The 11,116-nt window shown below is 36.8% G+C and overlaps 1 pseudogene; it reads left to right on the top strand.

Annotated features, from left to right (window-relative positions):
- The first annotated feature begins 7,160 nt into the window (after positions 1-7,160).
- Positions 7,161-10,300, top strand: LOC143604898 (COBRA-like protein 7; annotated as a pseudogene).
- Positions 10,301-11,116: the final 816 nt, after the last annotated feature.

The raw sequence follows: 11,116 nt of genomic DNA, 5'->3' as shown, positions 1-11,116 counted from the left end.
ATTTTCCGCATCTAACCATTTAACTTTATTATTGCTTACTAACTTCTGCTCATTTTAATTTGTTTGTCATATTTACAAGTTCCATGGTTAAGGGTTCTAAGAGTCTAGCCTCGGTTTAATGGTAAATAGCTCTAGACCGTAAACCAAACTTTGTTAACTAGTTTTTGTTAAACAATTGTTTAAACATGCTTTATGTTAGATTTAAGTTTCAAAAATCATTATTATACAAGTTCTTTGACATTGGGCATGTGGAAACCATCTATGAACTTACTGTGAGATAGAAACCGAATCAAACCGAACTTTCGTTTAAAGAATTTATTGTTAACTTTTTGGTTGTAAAACTTAAGTTTCTTCATTTATAAATTATTATACAAGTTCTTTAATATTTGGGCATGTGCAAACCATCTATGAACTTACTGTGAGATGGAAACCGAACCAAACCGACTTTTTGTTATAATAATAAAATAAATTTCGTCTATTTTATAGTGGGTCGTTATCGGTTTAGATAAATAGAATACAAGTTGGGCTTTTGTTGGTTAAATGGATATGTGTTATGGACTTGGTTAGAATGAAAGAAGGAAATACCATGGGCTTAAGCCCATGATCCATATATATATAAATCATAATCACCATTTAATTTCTCATTTACACATATTCCATTCACCATCTAAAACACACACTTAAGATCTCTCTCTAGTTTCTCCTTCTCTCTCTAGCCGAAATCACCAAGGAAACGAGAACTGACCCGAGGTAATGATAGTATGATGTTGTATGAGCTTAAACCCGTTAGATAAGGTCACGAAACGACGAGCCGACGCCGTTAAACCGTTTAAGTCACGAGATCCGGGTAGAATCGGGTATAAACCGAACCTAAGATGAGTTTAGAGATCACCCTAGCTCAGATCTGGACCGAACGGGACGAAAAACGATGAAAAACGGTGAAAATACGTTTTCCAGGTGAGATTTGCAGTTTTCCAGCGACGGCGGCGCCGGAAAGGCGGCTGGTACGAGGTTAGCATGTCAAAGAATCTTTCTGACATTCTTTGACCTAGCCCTAATTAGTTAACGAAGAGTTAACGAATTAGAGGTAATTCGTTAAGATGATTCGTTAAAGGAAGCCTAACAAACTAGACTTAGATCGCGTTTAAATTCGTTAAGGATAAGATAACGAACTAACTCCCAGTTCGCTATGACCATTCGTTATCAGAGATAACGAATTAGAAGGTCCAATTCGTTACATGGACTGATTCGTTATGTGGACTGGTTCGTTATAGGGACTGATTCGTCAAAGGACCAGTTCGTTAGAGGGTTCAATTCATTACGCAGACCAGTTCGTTATAACAGTCAATTCGTTATGAACCCAATTCGTTAAGAACCAAGTAACGAACGAGAAGTTTAATAAAATGACAGAACAGCCCCTGGACTTATAAAAGAATGGTTTAATTACAAAGAAGCCCCCGAACTTTTAAGTTAGCAAATTAAATAATGATTTAAAATCATACTGGAAAATGTGTTAAGACAGTTAATGGAAATAAAAGTTTTCCAAGCTGACCTGGCAGCTCGACCCCATCCAGGGGATCTGCCCCTTGGACCCTGCTAGGGGCTGCCGCCCCTAGACCCCGCTTCTAGGGGCGCTGCCCCTGGAACCCCGTTCGTTGGGGGTTATAGATAAACTAGAGACGCGTTATGGGTAACGATAGATAATTGATACGTGTAATTGTTATACAGTTAGTCGTGCACAGCTGAATAACCATAAACGGTGAACGTAACCGCATTCAGGTAAGTTTCTAGCCCCATTCCTTGTTATGTTTAGGGGCTGTGTGCATACTCGATGTGAATTGTTAATACACTTATCCTAAGTGATAAGTGTATGCATATGTGATTATGTGAAAAGTATAGATGATTGCTTGTCGGTACGTGAACGATCTTCGGATATTGCATGTACTGTCAAGTTATACCTATGGATATGAATGTTATGAATGTTATGTATAATGTATGAATGATATATATGTATTTTATGAATGAATGTAAGAGGTAGCCAGGTACAGAGGAAAGGGACTGAGCCCTAATAATACTCAAGGCAGAAAGGGACTGAGCCCTAATAATACTCTCAAGGCAGAAAGGGACTGAGCCCTAATAACACTCAAGGTAGAAAAAGGGACCGAGCCCTAATAATACTCGAGGCAGTAGGGCGTAATTCTCTTTAAAACGTAGAAGTATGTAAAGTATTGATAGATGTAAAGTATGTGAAGAAAGAATAAAAGAAAGAATGAAAGAAAGGGTGTATATATTTATATATGTACGAAAGAAAGATGAGCAGGTTAAGTATATAATATGTATCTTCGGAGGCGTATGTATAAGTAGGTGAAAGTAATGTATGTTACCTGATTAACTAGAACTCACTCAGCGTAGCTGACTTTTAGTATGCACGCAGGTTAACAGATTGAGACAGCTGGTTTGAGATGGACACATGGCAGGATTGAAATGGCTGGCATCTGATGATTGTCATGACGTTTTGAACTTTATATTTTATGTTATGTTTTAAAAGACAAATTATGGATAATTGTAATGAATGGTTGATGCTTTATATTATTCCGCGAATGTTTTAAATAACTCTGATATTTAGAACTATGTGTATGAGTAAATCCAACGTCCAAAGTATGGCACTGGGATCGGGGCCTTACACAAGTGTGTTTTTAGCTATCAAGACTTGTATAAATCTTTAAAAATAATTTATAAACTGATTTTAATTATCTTCTTAAGTATGTGGAAATGTTGGATCCAACTTGATCTCATAACAAGGTTTGGACCGACAAAACCGAACACTCGCTTAACGGACGTTGTTAGTTCTAAAACAATAAAACTACAAACTTGGTTAAGTCTTATTAAATTTTATTGAGTTATCTCATAATATCTACTATTTGAAAAGTTGACTTTGGGTTTGACCAATTATCAAGACCCGAACCAACAACCCGAAACACTCGTTAAGACCCGTTTTAATATTTATATTACAAAGGGACTTGCATTCTCGCATTTTTACCCACCTTATTATTTAACATAGGTTGAGCAAATATTAAGGGCTAGATACTTTAACCCGATTTCGAGCAAACTTATATTTTTAAAGGACTATTGTTACAATTTATTAAATATTTACATTTTTAAACCTTAAACTTTAAATGGTTTGCATTTATTATCATTTATTTTATTTAAAGACTTCCTAGACAACCATTATAATTCAAGACTTCTTTTCATCTAGACTTTGCTCGTTAAACCTCATCCTTTCGGTTACTCGTCATTCTTACCGAATCAAGTTTGTTACTTAAATGTGAGTACTTTCATCCCCTGTTTTTCCATCTTTAGTTTTGGGGGTGATATTGCATACCTATTCAAAATAAATGTTTTATACTTGAGTCTTAAACCACATACTTTATTGTATACTTTACTTTAAATAAATACTCGATTTGGTGTTCTATACTTACATGCTTATGTGTTTACCGGCATTTGGTTGGTTGATCTATAAATCCTAGACTATTTGGCATCTCCTTATAGCAAGATGTCGCTAACGTAATTCTATTAGGGATTTTATCTATTTATCCAAATTATTGCTATTATATATTGTTCCGTATACAAGTTTTGACATTTGTTTATTATATACTTATTGTTCAAAAACTATGAAATTGCTCACCAACCTTTGTGTTGATAAATTTATTTTATGCAATGTTACAAGTTTGACTTTTGTTGACTTGAGGACTTGACGAAAAACGTTATCAAGACTTTTAGGATATTAGCAAAACGAACAATATATATTTGTTTACTTGTATTCGCTTTGTTTTGTATGAACAAGATGTGTTGTTAGTTGATTTTATGAAATAAAATGAGTTGATTAAATATTGTTACTTTAATAGTGTCTTGTGTATTTGTCAAATCACGTTGCACTAGGGCATGTTTCGCTGCCTTTGGTCGGGGTGTGACAAAAAACATGTCAGTTAACTTAGAACTCAATTTTCATGATTTGGGGTCATTCAAGGAAAGATTTAGCATTAATGAACCAAAAATAGTCCAAAACTGATCTGATCGTCGGTTGCGCTACGCGGCCTGCTTAAGGAGATCCCTGCCGATGCGCGAAGAGTTGGGTTTCACCTGAGTTTTTAAAATGTCATATTTAGTCCCTGTAGTTTCAAAATGCGTTTTAGTCATTTTAAGCGATTTTAAAGGTTTCAAATCATTGTTTGACGAGTTTGAAAGTTACGATAATATAAAATAAGTTAAACCAAGTTATACACTAATAAATACAAATCCGAATTACATTCCGAGCCGGGTTAAATAAAAACGAATTCAAATACGAAAAATCCGAGATGTTACACTTATGAGGATGCAAACAAATAGGGTATTTTAAACGTAACAAGAGACTCAAGAATTTTAGTGTGGAAAACCTCTCAAGACGAGAGGAAAAACTGGGCACCACTAGAGTCGCCTTAAATTCACTTTCACCAATAATATAACAATACAAAGTCTTATCTAGATATACTAGAGGCATACAATAAACATTATATACTTAGCACAAACTAACATCAAGTATATAGAATCAAATACAAAATAGTAATCAAATAAGAGATACCACTAACAAAAAAATATAAGTCTTTGAACGTCTCTTATCTTCCAAAGCAACAAAAACTTAACTTCGTGTCTACTTTAGATGTCGACAACAGAGGAATACTCCAAAAAAAGGTTCTCTATAGTTTTCTCATTTGGGTGAGTCGGCCGAATGAATACATACAAAGAACCCCCAAAAAGGAAAATAGAAAAAAGAAAAAAAAAGCCTTAAATCATTTTTTGTTGTTTGTCGTCCACTCAAAGCCCACAAAAACCTATGCTCACGCAAGTAGAGGTTCACAAATCAGGTATCAAAATAATCTGGGTTTGGATTTGGAATCATGTTCGGGTATTGGAAAATAAGGTATTAAAAAAACCCGGGTTGGGTTCGAGTCCGAGTATTGCCTCTAAAACCATATCCTATGTATCGGGTTCGGGTCGAGTATAGATCCGAGTATTCTAAAATCGGGTATTTGAATACCCTATTTCTGGGTATTGAAAAAAACATATTTTCGGGGTTTTTACAGGTTTTTTTGGGTATAGATTGGAATTTTTTAATGGTTGCACTTTTTAGGGGTATTTTTTTCGGTATTTTCCAGTTAGTTTTCGGGTAATTTCGGGTATTTGAAAAACCCTGTTTCGGGTATTGGAAAAACCCAGTTCCGAGTATGGAACCGGTTCGGGTTTTCGTGTATTACCGGGTACAAATTGGGTCCGGTTCGGGTACGGGTTTTGGTACTAGATTGCATACCCTACGGGTAGGGTATTAAAAACCCGGGTATAAAAAAGTCGGTTCCGAATTTTTTTTTCGGGTCTGGTTTCAAATTCGGGTTTTTTTTTCACCTCTACGTGCAAGCCCAAACCTGAAAAAACCAATTCCGGTAATGTGATCTATCGAAGTAACAAAAAGGAAATAAACATTTTTCTTCTTTTCTTTTTATTACTCAAAACAAACCAATAATAATAATAAACATTTGTGATTTTGTGGGCTTTATCATGAGAAAAAAAATTCTAACAAAGCCTAGAATTAGATAGGGTCTTTGTAATTTTTATGTTTAAAATCCTTAATTAGTCAACGAGCTAAAGCAGTTTTCAAAGCCTGAAACGAACTACATGATGGTTAACGAATTTGAAATAAGTTCACAACAAGTAATGAACTTAAATTCCGGGTATTCGTGTCGCAAAATTGATTATATTTAGCATGTACATCAAGTTATCATCTCATACAAACTATTAAAGTAACGTGTTACTCATTCATAAGGGTAAAAAAAATATGTTGTTAATGAATCCCGTCTTGATATTGACCCAGGGGCGGATTTAGGGCTCTCTTAGGTTGGGCCAGTGCCCACCGTTCGCTCCGTGTTTATAGGTACGTGTTAGTATATGATGAGCCGACAGTCAGTCAATGCCCACCGTCGGGTAAGGAACAAATCATAGCAGATCTGTGTGTGTGTGAGAGAGAAGATGGTGTTTGGTAGTGATCCGAACATCTATTTTTCCAGCGAGTATTGTGTAGGTACTGTTGCTATGAAGAGATTTTTGGCAAGAAGAAAACGAACCCTACCTGCATGTTTAAACTTTTGGTAAAATTAAGCCCACAAGCCCATTAAAGTCACGGTGGCGTGTAGACTTATAAATTGACAAACGTAGAAGAAAACTAGTGACCCTTCCGTAGATAATTCCCGGTTTATGAGTGTAAGTATTAAGTTATTAACTCATTAGATTTGGATAATATTGGTTTTATATCATCGGATTCTCTAATCTAAAAGCCCAAATCTAATGTATATTTTCATACCCATAACTTAAAAGTTTAAAGTTTAAGTTTAGCCACTATATGAATAAGTGTGTGTGTGTGAAATGTGATGGTGGTCATAATAATGATGATGATGCTTGATGATAGTGTGTGTGATAATTAAAGAGGTGGGTCCAAAATGCAACTTAATATGTATTTTAACTTTTAAATAGTGGTGTGTAAAAAGACTAATTTACTCCCTTTCATATGCCCCGAAAGTTTTGGGCCTCTAAAATGTTTGGCCGGCATTGTTCTCTTTGACCCGGTCTATTTTTTACCTGATCCATTGTGTGCCCCCGTAGAAAAAAAAAATTCTGAACCCGCCTATATATTGACATGCGAAACACGAGCAACTTTTGTCCTTACTTCGACAGTGATATATCCCGTCGGTGAATTCTTAAGTCTTTGTACCCTCGTCATGTCTTCCAACAGAGTATTACCAGCAAATTACTTTAAGAAGAAAACATTGTTTGTATGACAAACAAAAATACCCACTTAAGCCACCTTCTGGCCCTTAAGACCTTGCGCTCCAAAAAGTTTTGTATAATCTTTTAATAAGAAAACTAATATAGAATAATAAAATGTATAATATATTAATTTCCTAAAACGTGCTCTAGGTAAACATGGGTTAGGAGTGCATGTTGTGAAGAATGGAATATTACTACTGGACATTTGGACACAATTTCTATATAAAAGCCCCTTTCGTACTCTTGCCTATAATAATAATAATCCTAATTAAATATCTTCACTCAAATTTGAAACTTAATTCAAAGACATGCTTACCACCATCTTCTTCCTCCTCATCTTCTTCACCACCACCCTAACAGCCCAACCACAACCACCACCCACATCCAACACCACCACCACCCAACCGGCTGCATCCGACGCCTGCAACGGCATCTACATATCTTACACTTACACTTCCGGAGCCAAAATCCCACTCATACTCGAATCAGACCCTGAAAAACAACCATACCGCTTCAAATCAACACTCTTTGTATTAAACAACGCGGAAGAGGAGCTTAAATCATGGAGGGTGTTTGTGGGATTTCAGCATGATGAATATCTGGTGTCTGCTTCTAATGCTGTGATTGTTGACGGGCTGGCTACTCTTCCCGGTCCGGTAGGGAATGGGACCGTTTTCGCAGGGTTTCCGAATGCGGATTTGAAGACTGCCATTGAGACGGCCGGGGATTTGAATCAAATGTCGGCTCGGGTGATATTGCTCTTGATAACCAAGGGTTTATTTGTCCTACGGCTATTATGCAAGGTATAGTTATTACCTTTTATTATATAATAATGTATTGAAGTGCTTATATGTACAACTCTTAAAAAGATGCCTAAAATTACTTTAAGCCTAGCTTGCTAAACATACGAAAGTTAGAAATCGAGCTCAAATTGTTTCTAGCTCTATTTCAAACGGACCGAATTTGGTTTGTGAGTAATTTTTGGAGCTCGAGTTCGACTTCAGCTGGACTCATTTATTAATTTATAACTTATATATATAGTACAATTGAGAACTTTAGTGTCGCTAAGTCTCCATTGAGCCACTGGCGGGTACCATATTAATCAAGATTTTTTATTTCGTTTTACTTTCGATACCGTAATGAATAACACAAACCAACCGAAGGTCAGTTTTGTTTTGTTTATTTTTTGTTTTAGTTCCCATACGCAAACGAACGAAACGGAAACGAGCTGAATTCGCACAAACTCACTGTGCTTTGTTTTAGTTCTAGAACCGTAACAATGTAACAAAAACCGACCAAATACCAATTTTGGATTTGTTTTAGTTTCGATGTGGTAACGAATATGACAGAAACCGACCGAATTTACGCAGACTCACCGCCTCAATGACCGGGGTCGACAACACTCAGGTCTTACCAGCATCACTCCATTGGTCCACCTCAATCTTCATATATTTTGCATGGCTTTAGTTTCGATGTCGTAACGCATGTAACCGCAACTGATCGAATTCGAGTCAAATTAACGCCTCAACGCTCGGGACTCACAATGCTTGTGTTTCATTACCACCCGTGTTTTACTAAATTGTTGCGCCGGATAAAACACTAGTTAAAATATATAACATATTTTGTGATACCTTATTTTTATCATAAACATATTAATAACTGTTATAATGTTACCTTTGTCATAAATATATATTAATGAAAAATATATAAATAATAACATGTACTTTTTTTTTTTGAAAGACTATAATAACATGTACTACGAGTACGAGCCGTGATAAACTCGGCTTATTTATTAGATTTTTGACGAATTATTTCAAGTAGCTCACAAAAGAATTGGTTGGTTTTCAAAACTGAAAATCCAAAAAATATGATTTAAATAATCCAAAATATTATGATTTAATATAATTTCAGACAATATTTTCTAAACGTTTTGTGGATTTGTGTTTTTGATCTAACAGGGGCTAGAGTAATGGATGTATGTTGTACAAAAGACCCAAACTCCCTAACAAACACGACCAAACCACAAGACAACTATCTTCCACGTAAAACCGGCGACCTCACAATCATGTACGACGTGATCCGAACCTATGACTCCAACTACTGGGCTTCGGTCACCATGGAGAACCACAACCCGCTGGGCCGGCTAGACAACTGGAACCTAACATGGGACTGGATGCGAGATGAGTTCATCGGGGACATGAAAGGCGCGTACCCGTTCACCCGAGACTCATCCGCGTGCATATTCGGCCCACAAAGCACATTCTACCAAAACATGGATTTCTCAAATGTTTTAAACTGCGAAAGAAGACCAACAATAATAGATTTACCCCTTGAGATGACTAATAACACCAAAATAGGTAACGTACCCTTTTGTTGCCGAAACGGCACCGTTTTGCCACCAACCATTGACCAAGCAGGTCAAAGTCAGCATTCCAAATACAAGTTTACAAAATGCCCCCGGATATTAACCGGTCCGAACTCATCCCACCACAAAATTTTAAAATAAGTGGCCGGTTAAACCCGGATTATACATGCGGACCGCCGGTTCGGGTTAGCCCGACCGTGTTTCCGGACCCTAGTGGGCTACCGGGTCCCACGGGGGTATCGAGCTGCCAAGTGGTGTGTAATATAACACAGGCTACGGGTGTGGCACCGAAATGTGCGTGCGGCCTATTATAACGAGTCGATTATACCATGCCCGACTTGTGCGTGCGGGTGCCGGGGTATAAGTCCCGGGACGTGTAGTACGACATCACCAGCGTTGTTGCTTCCGTCGCAGGCGCTTTTGGTCCCGTTTGAGAACCGGACCGCATTCGCAACGGCTTGGGCTAACATTAAACACCGAACTGTTCCGAACCCGTTACCGTGCTCGGACCATTGTGGGGTCAGTATTAACTGGCACTTGCCGACGGATTATCGAGGCGGGTGGTCCGCTCGGCTTACCCTTTTTAATTGGGAAGATGCCGCTTTTCCTAATTGGTCTGTCGCTGTCCAAAATGACCATTTTACCCCTGGGTTGGAGAAGGTGTACTCGTTTAATGGGACGACTCTTGAGGTAAATGGGAAGAATAACACAATTTTAATGCAAGGCTTACCGGGTTTGAACTATCTAATGGGGGAAGTGGATGGGGTTAACCCGGAAAAAGACCCGCGTGTACCCGGGAAACAACAGTCGGTTATTTCATTCACGAAGAAAAATACACCGACTAAGGTTTTCTTCAACGGGGAAGAATGTGCACTTCCTAGAATACTGCCGGCCAATGATTCTGGTCGGAAGAATTCCAGATGGGTATTTCTCCATGGTTGTTGCGATTATTGTTTTGATGCTGATGTAGGATGGAAACAATGGATGTTGATTCGGATTCGTTTTCTTGATTTTTTGATTCTTTTGTGGAATGAGAGTAAACAAGCGTTTTGTGTAAGTAATTGTATATCATATGGATTTGCGTTGGTTTCTTAAAGCAAATGCAAGTTGAAAGACATGTCGGGTGAGTAGGTTTGTGTTAATAAGGAAATTGATGAAATAAACACAACCTATACTTCCATTTGTTTAAAAAAAAATATTATATCAATCTTAGCTGGTGCGAAACGGAGTTATAAAATTGCTAGGGACGTCATAGCAAATTATTAACTTAAACAACTCATCGAAAGTTGATAAAGAAAACAATATTAGTTAAAAAACATAACTAAATAAACAATTTATATTTTAGTAAAAATTTGAGTAAAGTAGACGTTTTATTAATTGTTATTAATAAAATATATTAAGATAATTAAATATGAAAATTTCATTTTATAAAATCGTCTCAGTGATTCGATCATGATTGTCACTTTCATCCAAATGGGTTAAAGGGCTAAGATGCCCCTGACTTAACATTTATAAATTAAACGGGTTAGTGACATGGACAAAAATTGCAAGTTTTGGAAACCTCAATGGCCCAACTGGAAAAAAAAAGTATTAAAATTGCGTAGCTGACCACATCATAAACAAAATGGAACTTTACTCCATTATTGTTGAACCTGACAAAGAACTGATGGCAAATAACCAAACAACTGATAGCCAAAAACAAATGTTGTTGTTCATTATGGTGTTTTGATATCTATAGCTCTAAACTGCTAATGATGCAAACTCCTGACATAAAAGAACTGAAGACTCAACAACTGTTTATAAACTATTGAAGATTCAAATTGCTGAAGACAACCACCTCTTGAATCAAACATCAGTTGTTAAAACAAAGATCAGTAGTTAGCATATGATTCTCTATTG

This window comes from Bidens hawaiensis, unplaced genomic scaffold (genome assembly GCF_021521415.1).
Source record: "Bidens hawaiensis isolate Kalapana, Puna unplaced genomic scaffold, B.hawaiensis_p1.1 tig00067283_1, whole genome shotgun sequence".
NCBI lineage: Eukaryota > Viridiplantae > Streptophyta > Magnoliopsida > Asterales > Asteraceae > Bidens > Bidens hawaiensis.
Note: the sequence above shows the minus strand (reverse complement) of the source record. Positions and strands in the feature narration are given on the sequence as shown.